Here is a 16,024-nt window from a genome sequence, read left to right on the forward strand (position 1 = left end):
GTCAATTGGCTGCCATATTGTTCTGTTCGCCATCTTTGTGCATACCATAACTCTTGTCCTTGGACACCATTTTTCACTCTTACTTTTGTGCTTGTATCCCCAGAATGTGGCACAGTTCAGTAACAATAAATGTACTGTGTAATATTTAATGTTTATTTTATGTTTGATGCCTAATTGATATTTATGTTTAATAAATGTTTTTTATTTGTTCATATATTAACAGATATATAGTGTCCACGAATAAGGATGTGAGAGTCCCTTTCTACTCTGTCCTGCCCACACCACGCCTGGAATATTGTTTTTAGTTCCACATATCCCATTTAAAATCTGGAAGGTATTCAGGAGAGGGAAGTCAAGATAGCAAGTGGTCTTAAGTTCATGTCCTTTGAGCATTGTTGACAGAATTGGGCCTGGAATTCATGATGGACTTGGAGTAAGGAAGTTGTTCACTCATTCCAGTCATGTCTGACTCTTCATGACCCCATTGGGGGTTTTCTTGGCAAAGATACTGGAGTGGTTTGCCACTTCCTTCTCCAGCTCATCTTGTAGATGAGGAAACTGAGGCAAAAAGGGTGAAGGAACTTGCTCAGGTTAAGTTGGTAAGTGTCTGAGGCCAGATGTGAATTCAGGAGGATGAGTCTTTCTGACTCCAGGCCTGAAATTATCCAAGTCAGGAAGACTTGGGTTCAAATTTTACCTCTGACACATATTAGCTTTGTGATAACTAGCAAGTCCCTTAAACTTTCTTAGCCTCAGCTTTTTCATCTGTAAAGTGAGCCTTTTGGACTCACTGGTTCTTTCAGTTCCTTTCTAGATCAAAATTTGTGAACCTATGCTTAATCCTAAAGAATAGAAGATTTAGAAGAGGAGACAATAGTTACCTTCCAATAGTGAGGATTCTGATCATTCCCGAAAGGCAGAGCTAGGATCAAGGAAGTTGCCGATATGTAAATTTAGGTGTGACGTCAGGAAAATATTCCTAACAGAATGATCTCAAAGTGAAATGGGGCCAGCTCAGCAGGCCACACTTGCTCTCTCTTGTCTTGTGGGAGCTGATCTTTCCATTTCTATTGCTTTAGTCATGGTGCTGCTGAGCGATTGGTTGTGTCTGAGCATGTGACTAGAGCATTTTTGATCTGGGTTTGATCTAACCCTTAGAATGGACAAGTTAGCCCTTCTATCCTAGAAGACCTCTGAGGACTCTCCAAACACCCAAATCCTGTGATTAGATGAAATATCTATCACTCATTCTCTACTGATTGCTACAAAATATAGCCGGCCTGCCATACTTTTGGGAAATGAGATTCCCAGTCTTTGAAGCTCTTGTTAGGACATTGCCTCAGAGAATTTCTGTGACCAGCAGCAAATAGCAGATCCAGGCTCTGATTACAAAAGAGAAGAAGTATGTGACCTCCTAAGGCAGGCTGTTTCACTTTTAGATTGCTCTTGTTGGGAATATTTTCTTGATATCAAGCTTAAATCTATATCTTTGCAACTTCCATGCAATGTTCCTAGGGTTGCCACCTGGGGATAATGAGAACTAATCTAATTCCTTTCACTTAAGGTCTCCAAGCAAAGGCAGGTGACCACTTGTCATGTATGTTGCAAAAGCTGATCAGTGGTCAATATTCTCTTCAAAGAATAGCCAGGGTAGTGAATGGGAGTCACAAGATTTAGGTTCTAGTCTCAGCCCTTCCATTAACTAGTTAAGCAAGCCAGGTACCCCTTTTGGGACTCAGTTTCTTCATTTATAGAATGAAGTTTTCAGACTAGGTGATTTCTATGGTCCATGTAGGCTCTAATATCATGAATCTGTTCTTACTAACATTAATGATATAAGGCCCCAAATCTGCAATATAGTGTAGAGTTAATAATTTGTTTAAATGGCTACTGCAGGTCCCTGTTTTCCATTTAACTAAAATGTGAAGAGCTAGCTGGCTGCAGTTATTTGTGTCTCAGTAACTCATGGCGTATTACATTATGACCACCTTTGGGAAATTCTCTGAGCATAATTTGGCAATAACTTTCACTCTATTGAGCTGAAGGGAGACAGTTTATACTCCTCTGGTGTTCTAGCACATGCAAATAATTGCGATTGTCATCTGAAAACCCACATGAGAAGGAAGGTAGCTGATTTTTACTGGTACAGTAATTTTTTTTGAATAGCCCCCTGTGTCCTTCAGTTTATTCTAGAAACTTTCCATAATACTGCCCGTCTGGTGATCAAATACTCTAGGACAAAAGTGTTCCCTTGGGCTGTAAAGGATCATTTCAAGCCCAGGTCAAAGATGCTCTAGGCATGTGCTTGGATGAAATCAATCAACCAACAGCACAATGATTATAACAATAAAATTAGAAAGAACAATCACCATGAAAGAATCAATGGTAAATGGTAAAAAATGACAAACAAAAGCATGGCCCCAGGCTTGTCTGTCCAGGTTGCTTTGGTGCCTAGCTAAACCCTTCAAAAAAGCATTTACTGATTGATTGATGAGTAGAGTACAGGTCACACACATGGACCCGAAGGACCTCAGAGGACAAGTTCCATGTGAGGTAATCAGTGTCGTGCTCAATACAAGAGAGGAATATGTGGTACAATGGAGAATGTCCAGGACATGGGGGTCGAGAATCCCACCTCAGACACTTACTAGCTCTGTGACCCTGGGCAAGTGACTTCCCCCCTATTTGCTTCAATTTCTTAATCTGTAAAATGGTGCTAATAATAGCAACTACCTCCCAGGGCTCTTGTGAGGATCAAATGTGAAGTGCTTAGCAAATCTTAAAGTGTAAATAGATGATATTATAATTATTTTTTTTATAAATAACACAATTGAAATGTAGAAAGATAGTTCACGGATTCTCCATGGTGAATTAAGGAACAGGTAGACTTAGTTTCATTGTACATCTAAGGGCATGTTATGGAAAGGGAAGATGAAATGTTATGAGAAGTATCACCTCATAAAATGGGGAAAATCATTTGAGGGGAAAACAAGCCTACAGAAAGCATGGTCTGAGACTCAACTTAGCCAGGTCAGTCTGAGAATATGGAACCAGAAGGAAGTAAAAAAACATGTGAAAGGGAACAAATATGCCAGTGATAATGATCTCTTTTTCTCTTCAATGATGTTTGATTCACTACATTTCTAATGGCTTAATATCCAGGATGCTATTTGAGGAAGTTGAAATGACGCCAAGGAAAATGAAGTCAAGAAGAGTAGTTGGACTTGACCAACAAAGGAGATTTGTTCTAGACATGACACAGTTGTGGAAGTATTTGGGGATGATATTCAACAATTTAAGGAGAGAAAATGGAATGGAAAAGGGTAATATACACATCTGTATATGCATGTGTATATGTATATATATATATATATATATACACACATGTCTATCTATATATATTTGTAAGTGTGTGTCTGCATATACATATCTGTATCTATATCTATATCTATCTATCTATCTATCTATCTATCTATCTATCTATCTATCTATGTCATTGTCTTTATTTTCTCTCTTCCCACTCATTTCTGAATACCTTATAATCTGGCTTCTTTCCTGGTTTCTGACTCAAATGAAATTTCTGTCTCTAAGGTTATCAATGATTTCTTAATTGCACATTTTCTGGCCTTTTCTCAGTCCGTTTCCATCTTGACCTCTCTGTAGCATTTGATACTATGAACCACTCCCTCTTTTTGGATAATCTCTCCTTTCTGTTTTTTTTTTCCCAGATGCTGTTCTTCTTCCCCATTCTCCTTTTATTTTTCTGACTACTCATTCTAAGTCTCCATTGTTACATCATCACTCATTGTTTCCTCTCTATTGAGGAATGTCACACAAGGATTTGTCTTGGGATTTCTTTTCTTCTTAGCATCCTTTCTCAGTGAGACAGCTAGTTCCCACAGATTCAATGATCAAATCTATAAAATGACTCTTAACTCTATTTATCCAGTCCTACTATTTTTCCTAAAATCCACACCCAAATCACCATCTCCATTTTGGCCATCTCCAATGGCATTTCCCCTAGGTATCTCAAATTCAGCATGTCCTAAAGAGAACTAAATATCTCTCCTTGCAAAATGCACCCTTCCTCCAAACTTCTCTGTTTCTGTTGAGGACACTACCATTGTCCTAGTCACTCAGGTTAAAACAACCTCGGAGTCACAATTTGTTGCTAAGACATACTGATTCTATCTCCAAGTTGCCTCTTTCTCTTCCACTGTACTTTTACCACCCCTATTTAGGCCCTCATCACTTCTTGTGTAGACTACTTGAAACGGCTTTCTAATTGGGTTCCTAACTTCCAGTATCCTTTCTTTTGAATTCTTCCTATGTACAATTACTGAAGTAATATCCTAAAATGCAGTTTTGACTATGCGCTTTCAGGATTAAGAACCTCTGGCCACTTCCTCCGTCTATACAAGAAAAGATACAACTTTTCGGCTTTCAAGACCTTTACAATCTAATTTCAGACTATCGCTCTAGACTTATTGCCCTTGGCTACCTTGAATACACTCTACATTCCAGAACTTATTGTTTCTCGAATTTATCATTGTCTCCCTCCTCCATGTTTTTGCATAGGCTATTTCCCTATTCTTAGAGTTCACTCCTTCCTCACTTCTACCTTTAAGAGCTCTAGCTTTCTTCAAGGATTTTCTTTCTTCATGTCCCACCTCTGAAAGAAACTTTTTCTAATGTGCTGTAATAATTCTTTTTCCCTTCTCAATCTTACATCATGTATTCCACATATGCCCTGAAAGAGTAAGCTCCTTGAGGGCAGGGATTGTCTGTAGGTGTCTTTGTATCCTCAGTGTCTTGCATGCAGTAGGTGCATAACTATTGTCTGAAAAATTGTGTTGGAAAATACCACCATATTACTCTAAAAAAAAAGACAACTGAGATGTTTTCATGGCTATAAAATAATTGTGAGAATAATAGAAGCTTTCCCGGCTTCCCCCACACCCCACCACTGCTAGTTCCTGCCTTCTGTAATTATCTTCCATTTATACTATATATACCTTGCATGTAGGTAGTGGTTTGCATGTTGTCTCCTTTGGTAGAATGTGAACATGCCTCTAATATCCACAATGGGAGGCTGAGGCTGGTGGATTTCTTGAGACTCAAGAGTTCTGAGGGACAGTGGACTAAGCCAAACAGGTATCTATCTACACTAAGTGTAGCATTAATGTGGTAAGCCCTCAGGAGCGAAGGGCCACCAGGCTGCCCAAGGAGGGGTAAAGTGGCCCACGTCAGAAATGGAATAAGTAAAGCTTCCATGCCAATCAGAGGGGCATTGAGCCATGAGAAGCACTTCCAACCTACCTGAGATAAGGAGATCTAGTCTAAAAAAAAGATGGAAGATCCCCATGGGAAGGAACCATTTTTTCCCCTTTCTTTGTATCCCCAGGAGATAGTACAGCACCAATACATAGCAGGCACTTAATAGACTTGCTGACTGACTGAATGACATAGGTACATGCATCTATTATAGTTATTCTGATTAAAAAATGAGAAGGGAAGAAGTAGGCTTTTGAAGACTATTGTATTAGTGTACAGACCACATCTTTGCAGTCACTCAACTGACTGAGAGGTATAGAAAAAACAAAATCTCACTATGCTTATTGTCCTTCGAATATAAGAATATTTGATTCAGTAGAGTGAAATTGAGCCTTAAGGCTCTTTCTTCAACAAGGTGTTTTCCATGCATATTTTAAAGAGTATGTGAGATTTATTCATAGATACAATGACAGAGATAAATGTCTTTGATGTTCTTCTACATCAATAGCAAGAATAACATAAAAGGAGGAGTCATTTGCCCATCCATGGTTTTAATCTTTGGCACAAATAATTCTTGAATAAAGTCGAAATGCAAAAATTCCTCAGAGCAAGGCGTGTTCCCTACATATATCTTGTTTTTTCTGGCATTGCTATTTAAATCAAATCCTATCACGTTATAGGCTTTCTCAATGAGAACCGTATTCACTTCAGAGCAGATTAGTAATCCACTGAGGAAAAGCCAAATTGATGGTGAATATATTTTCTTAGGTTATACCATATAATTACATAGAGAGTCCATATATATATGGAGGGAGGGAGAGAGAGAGAGAGAGAGAGAGAGAGAGAGAGAGAGAGAGAGAGAGAGAGAGAGAGAGAGAGAATATCTAATGGGTTTGGAATGAGGAAGGCTTATGTTCATCTGGCCTCAGAATCTTACTAGCTGTGTGACCCTGGGCAAGTCACATAACCCTGTTTGCCTCAGTTCCTTATATGTAAAATGAGGTGGAGAAGGAAATGGCAAAGGACTCCAGTACCCTTGCCAGGAAGACTGCAAATGGGGGTCACAAAGTCAGACATGACTGAAACGATTGAATAACAAAATGTATGCATGTATAATATATGTATATGAATATACATGAATATGTATATATGCATATATCTATCTATCTGTCTACCTACCTTTACACAGGCACTGCAAATGGACCATGAGCTAGGCTCACAGTCTTGATTGTGTATTAGAAACTATGTACAAGTTTCAATAATCCTAATTAGTTCCCTGACATTGAAATTCATCTTTTTGGGGCAGCTAGGTGGCGCAGTGGATAGAGCACCGGCCCTGAATTCAGAAGGACCTGAGTTCAAATCCGGCCTCAAACACATAACACTTACTAGCTGTGTGACCCTGGGCAAGTCACTTAACCCCATTGCCTAGCCAAAAAAACAAAAAAAAAAAGAAATTCATCTTTTTAACACCAATATTTTTCTACTGATGATATATGACTTTGAATGTTAGAACACTTCAGTTCTCAAAGAATCAAAATTTCAAGAAGCCTGAAAGAAAATTAAAAGCCGCATGGTAGGAGCAAGAAAGCTGCAGTCCATTCCCATCAATGACATGTGCAGGAGGAGGTTTTGTAAAAACTGTCATCAAGCATGTGTGCATGAGCAAATGGTAACAGATGGGCAGCCCACATGTTGCACAGGCATTTAGGAAATACTAAAGGGCCAAGAGGGAGGCCTCCAGTATGTTAGGTAGAGAGATTCTCTCTTGAGGTTTTATTGACAAAGACATGCATTTTTGGACACGGATAATATGGGAATTTGTTTTTCTTGACTATACTTATTTGTTATAAGGGTTTTTTTTCTTTTAAATGGGATGGTGGGAAAGATGGAAAAGAAATGCATATTAATAGAAAAATAAAATAAATTAAAAGATTAAAAGAGAACCACAGAGAATAGAAAGACATGAATATGTTGTAATCTGTGTTGATGGAAGGAGTACCAACAGTGGTTACTTAGTTAATCAAACCACATTTATTAAGTGTTCATTATGTACAAGGCACTGTGGTAAGTATTGGGATATAAAGATAATAAATGGAGCAATCCTTATTTGTAAGAAGCTTACATTCTAACAGAGGAGACAACAAGCATATACGTGTATATATATGTACAGGTATGTGTATGTGTATGTGTATATGCATATGTATGTGTATGTATATATAGACACACACATATACATACCCACACACATATACACACATACACACATGTATATACATACATGCATACATATGTGTGTATGTATATGTATGTGGGGTATGTGTGTGTGTGTGTGTGTGTATATATATATATATATATATGCACACTATACAGAATAAATACAAGGTAGTTTGGGGAAAGAAGACGCTAGCAGTTGAAGGATTCAGGAAAGGATTCTTATGGGAAGCAGTCCATGGATTCATTGATGTATGCCAGAGCCAAAATATCTAGAACACAGAACCCTTCAGAGAACACGTCTTGGTTGGAATTTTCAGACAAACAGAATAAATCTGAGTCCAAAGGCAGTGGTCGCATCATGGTCTGATTCTACTGAAGTTGCCTGAATCTCTGTCCTCTTGCCTCCGTAGACCCTTACAACAAATATAAAGGGCCCTCAATGGCTACTTCCCCCAAGGGACATACAAGCATGAGACGGCCACAGAACATCCTCTTAAGCCTCAAAGGCATTACTGAGAGCCACAGAGAGCTCATTTAACACCCAGAGGCCAGTGACGCTGTTTCAGAGACCTCTTCCAATTCCTACAAGGACATCAGTGTTTACTTGACATGGTGCCAGGCTCATTTCAGACATTTAATAAATTGACTGACTGACTCACTTGTATAGCATACTTTCCTCCTACCCTACAATGGCACTAGCCAGTTTTTTTTTTAACATCAGTGACCTTTTTGCCACTCAAGACTTCTTTTAAATATGCTGGCATGACTAATTAGATGGTGCAGTGGATAGAGCACTGGCTTAGAATCAGGAAAACCCGAGTTCAAATCCAGCCTCAGATACTTGCTAGCTATGTGACCCTAGGCAAGTCATTCAACCTCTTTTTGCCTCAGTTTCCTCATCTGTAAAATGGAGGAAAATAAAGCACCTACCTCCTGGGGTTATTGTGAGTCTCAAATGAGATGATATTTGTGAAGCAGTTGGCAAACCTTAAAGCACTATACAAATGCTAGCTATTATTAATGTGTTCCCTCATCAGAGGGTATTACATTTTAGTGGAGTCTAAAACTTAAGCAACAGGAATAAGTTGCTAATGGTGGGATTTTAAGTGTTAGAGGATTTGAGACTGGAAGCGACCATCTAGTAAAACTTTTTGTTTTTTCACAGATAAGGAAAAGGAATCCCATGGAAGTTAAGTGAACTGCATAGCTAGTAAGTATCAGAGCTGAGATCAGAGCCTGGTCCTCAGCACTCTCAACTTCATCATAGCTTTCCCTTTCCTTGTTATACTGGTGGTGTATAGTGGTGGAGTGGTGAAGAGGCAGCAAAAGATTGCTGGCTTAGTTGCTAAGGGACCTGGGTTCAAATCCTGCCTCTGGCACTTACTATCCATGTGACTTTGAGTAAGTGATTTAATCTCTCTGGGTCTTAGTTCACTCATCAATAAAATAAGAGTAGGGTAAGGGGGTTAAGAAATGGCTTCTAAGGTCTCTTTCAGCTCAAAATCTATAACTTTCTGACCTTTTGCTATCCACTTTGTCACAGAGGGAAAGGGAAAAGAAACAGAATATCAAATCTTAGTGTTGGCATTATCGTAGAAATAATGAAAAAAGAGGCTTTATGCTTTGTAAAAGGAGGGAAGACGAGTGTTATAATCTCTATTTTACCCTAAGAGTAGAGAGGTGGGGGATGATGTGTGTGAAACACTGCACACGAGGTCAAAAATTTTTGAAGCATTAATTTTGCTGAATTTTCCTCTTCCCTCCCCTTAAATTTTTTGTTGTTGTTATAGAGAATGGCTCTCTATTATTAAGATGCCAGCTACAAAGGCAGTGGATACACCGGGAGGAATCAGACCATGTCGTGACAAGTCCGCAGACTCAGCTGTATGCTGCTTGGCTGAGGGTTTTACTCTGAGGAGTTACCTGCTCTACCAAGTATGACTCCGGTATACATCCATGAATCTTAACAAACTGGGGCACTGAGAGGGATATAGTAGGAAATACCATTGCTCTTTACTTGTTTCAGTTGTGTCCAACTTTTTGTAACCCCATTTGGGGGTTTCTTTGTAGAAATACTGGAGTGGTTTGCCATTTCCTTCTCCAGCTCATTTTACAAATGAGGAAACTGGGGCAAACAGGATGAAGCGACTTTCCCAGGGTTACACAGCTAGTAAGTGTCTGAGGCCGGCTTTGAACTCAGGAAGACGAGCCTTCCTGACTTTAGGCCCAGTACTCTATCCACTGTGCCACTTAACTGCCCATTGAGAAGTGTAAGTGATGTAAAAACAAAAGATAATCAATATTATTTCTTCAAGAACTATAAAGGGTAAAGTAATCTTAGAGTCCTAGCTGCAGGCAGCTTTGTAGCAGACATTCTCACTTTTCCTAAATTCCTTAGGTGAATTAAATTGAAATTAGCATTGTTTATTCAGGTACCAGTTGTGCCCAGTTAATAAAAGAGCTGCTGCATTTCTCTTCTGGTGGAATATCTGTATCTCTACAAATTTCTGTTGGGAAACAGTTCATAAAGTATTTAAAGGTACATCTGCAAAGGTGTAATGGGAGCCTTAAGGTTAGAGAAGTGGCATCATCTCTCTCAAATTCCTAAAAAAAAAAAAATGAAGAAAGCAAGCTGCCTGGAATCACCTAGAAAAAGAACATTTCCCAAGTGACCTGGTGTTACTTTGTCCATCCTGGAGCCTCTTGTAGAATAACCCAGGACCAAATAATAATGGACAGAAAAGAGGCCTAGCTGTTTCTCTCTGGTATTAGCCAACACACGGAACAAATGCATGAGGAAGGAAGTGCTTTGATCAATAGGACTGCCCATTGAACAAAGAGAATTATGCTCTCTGCCCATCTTCTAAAAGCATGCTTCCTGATCCAGGAGGCCCTGACCCTGAATCTCTGGTACGGAAGAAATGAAAGCAAAGTTCCAAGGATATTTTTATCAAGGAGAAGTATTTGGAACACAGGCAGGATCCTTCCTCTTGAGGAATGCATATACAGTTTTGAAGAAGGAATCATATTAGTTACAATTTCAGGAGCCACGGCTGTATTGCTGCTGCCGAACAGCCCATCTGCAGAATGCACTGTGTCTAGTCCAGGTATGAACAGCAGATGGCATGCACCATCCTAAATATGCTATCTAGGGACAAAGGTTTTTCTTTCCTTTTCATCTTCTTATAGAAAAACAGAATAATAATAATAATAACAATAAAACGTTGCTGGCATCTAGATAGCACATTGAAGTTTGCAAAGGGCTTTACCAATATTGTCTCATTTGATTCTTACAACAACTCTGTGAGGAAGGCTCATTATCATCCTCGTTTTTATAGATGAGGAAACCGAGGCTGAGAGAGGTGAGGAGGGTCATATAGTTAGAAAGCAATGTGAGAAGATAGTAAGAAAGAAGAATGGATTGTTCTATTTATGTTTGTTGTTCAGTCATTTTCAGTCATGTCCAACTCGTTGCAACCCCATTTGGGGTTTTCTTGGTAGAGATACTGGAGTGGTTTGCCATTTCCAGATCATTTTACAAATGAAGAAACAGAGGCAAACAGAGTTCAGTGACTTGCCTAGGGTCACACAGCTAGTAAGTGCCTGAGGCCAAATTTAATCTTGGCCTGACTCTAGGCCAAGGACAAAATGGATAAGTTTGACCCTGATGTCAATCTCTCCTGAATCTTCCAGGAATTTGCCTGGTATTTGGTAGACACAATGAATTCTGCTTGACTGATTAATTATATTTACTCCCCACTTCTATGTTCAGTCTCTCCTGTGTAGTAACTTCTGTGAGATTCAAGCTCCTATCTTTAAAAATTCCTTTATTTGGTCCTGCTATCTCCCTCAGGCCTATATTTTTCTTCTCTAGGCAGTCAGATGGCACAGTGGATAGAGGGTTGGACCTAGAGTCAGAAAGTACTGAGTTCAAATCTGGCCTCAGACATTTTTCAGTTATGTGATCCTGAGTAATTTATCCTAGTTTAGTAATTTAGCTTGAGTCTTAGTTTCTTCATCTGTAAAATGGGGAGGATAATAACACTGAGGAAGGAAAAGAAAGAATAGAGAGGAAGGGAAAAAAGGGAAAGACAGGATAAAGGATGGAGGGAAGAAGGAAGGGAGGAAAGAAAAAACAGGGAAGAAGGGAAGGAAGGCAGAGAAAAGGGAACGAAGGAAAAAGGGAAAGAAAAAAGGAAGGAAAGGAGGGAGAGAAGAAACCTATATGGCTTTCTAAGTATGCTTTTATGTATCTGAACTCATCATAGAATCCCAGACTTGTACAAGGACTCAGAGATCATCTAGTACAATCCAGTGAACAATTCTGCAGTCCCCTTTATCTTACTCCTTAGAGTTTATATTCTTGTTTCTACTCAAATACCTCATTATCTAATGAGGCAGTCTGTGTTCATACAACTCTGATCATTAGAAAGTTCTTCTTTACATTGACTAAAAAATCTATTTCCCATTTGCTTCTTCCCGCTAGTACTAGTTCTACCCTCTGGACCTATGTACTTTGGGAAATGAAAAAAAAATCATATTGACACTAAAATCAATTCAAAGAATGTGTGTGTGTGTGTGTGTGTGTGTGTGTGTGTGTGTGTGTGTGTGAATTAAAGGCACTCACTGATGAGGACAGTCCCACAATCCTGACATAAATCATCTTATACAGCGGACAGTTTAACTTCATGCTCTTTTTTAAGGTCTCCAACATGCCAGAGTGGTTACAGTATTCACGATGGGTCTTTCTTACCAAAAGGCAGTAGAAGGTAGGTGCAGGGGGAGAAGGAGGAAATCAGGGGTGTGCTAGAGCCAGATTAAAGCAGAGATCTGATAGCTAAATTTGTAGCCGATATTTATTCACACCTCAGAAATCAGCTTGATTTATTGTTCTGTCAATTGTCTGCCAGGGATGGGGAGCCTGTGGCCTCGAGGCCACATGTGGCCCTCTAGGTTCTCAAAAGTGGCCCTTTGACCGAATCTAAACTTCACAGAATAAATCCCTTTAATAAAAGGAGATAAAATAAAAGGAGATAACATAAAAATTCCCTTTTATTAAGGGGATTTGTTTGTGAAGTTTGGGTTCAGACAGAGGGTCGCACTTGAGGACCTAGAGGGCCACATGTGGACTTGAGGCTGCAGGTTCTTCACTCCTGGACTAGATTTAAGAAGGTGATGGAGAAAATATTAATAATTCAGATTAAATTTAAAAGCATATTGTACACACATCTTTTTTTTCTCAGTGAGGCAATTGGGGTTAAATGACTTGTCCAGGGTCACACAGCTAGTAAGTGTCAAGTGTCTGGTCTGAGACCAGATTTGAACTCAGGTCCTCTTGACTCCAGGGCTAGTGCTCTATCTATTGCACCATCTAGCTGCCCCTATCTTTGTTCTTTTTTCAATGGTGACACAGTTGTTAAACATTTACCAACAAATCCCTAGACAGAATGTTGATGATTTGCAGGTATTTAGCATACTGGTTAATTCAATATATGCATTTCAAGGCATTCAATAATTCTTCAATGTCATAAGACCATATGCTTGGAGGTAGAAGAGACTTTACTAATCCAACTCCTTGATTTAACAGATTAGGAACTAAAGTGCAGAGAAGTCAATTGACTGGTTCAAGGTCATACAGGTTCTAAGTGGCAGAATCAGGATAATACCAACTGAGGTTGTGTCCATACCACAAGGGCATGGTGGATAGGGCACTGGACTTGGAGTCGTGAAGTCCTGGATTTAAATCCTGCCTCAGACACTTAGTAACAGTCACCTTGGGAAAGTTCTTTCACCTCCCTGTGCCTTAGCTTCCTATTAAATGAGGGGTTTGGACACAGTGACTACCAGGTTTCCTTCTGCCTCTAAATCTCCAGTCCTCTGAGACCGTAATTCAAATCCAATGCTATTTCCACAATCTCATCTGCTGGTTCTTTCAGTGCCCAGGTCTGGTGACTTATGTTCAGGGAGAGCTGTGGTCTGTTAACGCTTTTTCATCTGTCTTGGTTTTCAAGTTCCTGTTGCCCGGCTCAAAAACACCACTACTCTTCCTCATGTGGAGGTCTCAGTAATGTCTGTGGGAATTAGTTCCATGGATTACAAACAGTCGAGGGCTACTATAATGAAGGATGACACATCACGAGGCTTTTACATGACTCTAGCTCTCAGGAGTCAGGATATTTCATTTCCCTCCAGACCAAAATCAATACTGAGAGTGGAGATGTATGGGCATTTGAAGATGATTGTTTGTCAGGCAGAAAGGATCAACATTTGGGGTTTCTACCAATGATAGAATATTTTTTTTCCCCCTCTCTGGGCATATGGAATACAGATTTCATTTCACACACCACAGGACACCTCAGCTCCTCTGTCTCAGAACACGATTGTGGGAAGCATTAAGGAAATTAAATGGTGAGAGCTGAAGATCCAGCTCTCCTGCAAATCACAGAAATTAGATTTGGAAGAGACATTAGAGATCATTTAGTCCAACAGACTCATTTTATACATGAGGAAACTGAGTCTCAGAGAGATTAAATAACTTCCAAGAATACATAACTCACAGAGGTAAGCCCTGTTATGCCACATGTAGTGCTCTCTACCCAGAAGCAAGCCTGAGGACTGTGTCTAAGTAAAGTGTGTGCCTTCAAAACAACTTGAGATTGGAAAGGCTAGTTTTGAGGTAATTCTTCTATGTATGTGTTTGGTGGGGAGAATGTGTTCTGCATTTTAGATGATGGGGATCCTATTTTAACCTTTGTATTTTTTTTAAAGTCCTTGTTATTTCCTCTGCCCAAATTAAGTTGCACAGTCAATTATTACATAAAAATGTAAGCAGATCATCACAAGCCTGCCCTGCAATCCAGGAAACTCCCTGATCAGCCAGCAGTAGAGACTAGAATTGTAAAAAAGGCCTAATGAGTTTGATTCAGATTGCAGAGGACAACCAATCCTAAATCAGCAAAAGGTATCTCTGGAGGAAGATACCATTCTTTTCTAGAGTCCTAAAGAAGCCACAGTCAACAGTATCTGATGCTTGGTCTGAAGAGTTTCTTTGCCCAAGCTAAGCCAAAAGAACTTTCCTTAAAAATTAGGTTAGAAAATCTAAGGTTATCATCTACTTTGGGACTGGGCAGTTATGTTTTTTGTCACATCTAGTGATTTTATTAGTGTAGACAACTCAGTGGCAAAGAAATTCCTTCTGCCAATACAGATCAGCAACTATTGTGATCTTGAAAGTTACCTAGGATGCTGGGGAGTCAAGTTATGTACCCAGAGTTGCATAAGTATCACGTGCTGGGGGTAAGACTTAAGCCCAAATCATCCTAACAACAAACTACATCTCTACTTACCAAACTATGAAGTTTCTTTTATACATTACAAATCACCTTATTCTGGTGATTCATTTCTGAATTTGAATATTCTCCTTGGCTTTATTAACAAATCCTAGAAAACCTACTCTTGTCCATAGTGTGTGTGATTGGAGCATACTGTCTAGAATTGCAAAGTTCTTTAGATATCATCTAGTCCTTACCCCTCCAATTTTATAAAGAAACTGAGGATCATATAAGGGAGGGATTCACTCAAGGTCAAGCAGGTAAATAGCAGAGCAGAGACTTAAATGTTTGTAATTGGATAGATTTAGAGCTTCAGGGGACCTCAGATTCTACTCCAATTTATTCATTTATCAGATGAGGAAACACAGGTTCTTCTGCTAATTCAAACCTTGACTGATGCTACTACCCTCACCCTCCTCTGCCTTCTGATTAGAAGGCATAGTACCGAATGCCTTCCTTTACAAAGGGTAGAAACTGGAGTTTTTAGCTTGCTCCACTCTGTATCTGTTGTTCAGCCTGGTTTCAACTCCATGGAACAATATGCCTTTGCACTGGGTACCCCCTGGACTGCCCTGACTCCTTACCCCACTTTCCTGCCTCCTTTTATGTTTTCTCCCTCTATTAGATTATAAACTCTTTGAGGGCAAGGACTACTTTTCTTTTTATTAATTGTATCCCCAGCGCTTAGCAAAGGGTTTGAAACATAGTAGGTGCTTAATAAATGTGTATTGGAATGGATTGGATTGGAAGTAACTTTCCAAGACAATACAGGTGATGACTTAAACAGATGTCTTCAATACTTTTTCAATACTAATATACTGGGTCACTATGTACTATACATCAGGAGAAAGGGTGGTAGGAGGGGAGGAGTACTTAGGGATTGAGTGCAGCAGATCTCAGAATCCAGGAAACAAGGAGGCTCTTGGTACAGAGGAGGACTGGAGGGTTCAACACTCCTCAACATAGTTTTCAGTATTTAATGAAAGAATGAAAATTAATAGTTCCGTTCCCCAAAGCAAAAATTCTTCTGCTCCAGTTCAGAAAAAGATGAAAACCCTGGGAAGCTGAGATCAGTAAGCACTAGAGCTCTGGTTCATCTCCTTCACAACCTGATCACCATTTGTGCTACATTGCACACCTGGGACCCACGTAACTCCATCATCTCTGGTTGTGTAATTAAAAAGCTTTCACAGGCAATTGAA

The 16,024-nt window shown here is 39.5% G+C and overlaps 1 protein-coding gene across 10 annotated transcripts in view; it reads right to left on the reverse strand.

The window, feature by feature from the left end:
- Positions 1 to 16,024, reverse strand: part of DLG2 (discs large MAGUK scaffold protein 2) — a 1,818,644-nt gene that overhangs the window by 497,733 nt on the left and 1,304,887 nt on the right. The window lies entirely within an intron of this gene.

The sequence above is a fragment of the Phascolarctos cinereus genome, unplaced genomic scaffold, assembly GCF_003287225.1.
Source record: "Phascolarctos cinereus isolate Bilbo 61053 unplaced genomic scaffold, phaCin_HiC Scaffold_726;HRSCAF=1367, whole genome shotgun sequence".
Classification (NCBI taxonomy): Eukaryota; Metazoa; Chordata; class Mammalia; order Diprotodontia; family Phascolarctidae; genus Phascolarctos; species Phascolarctos cinereus.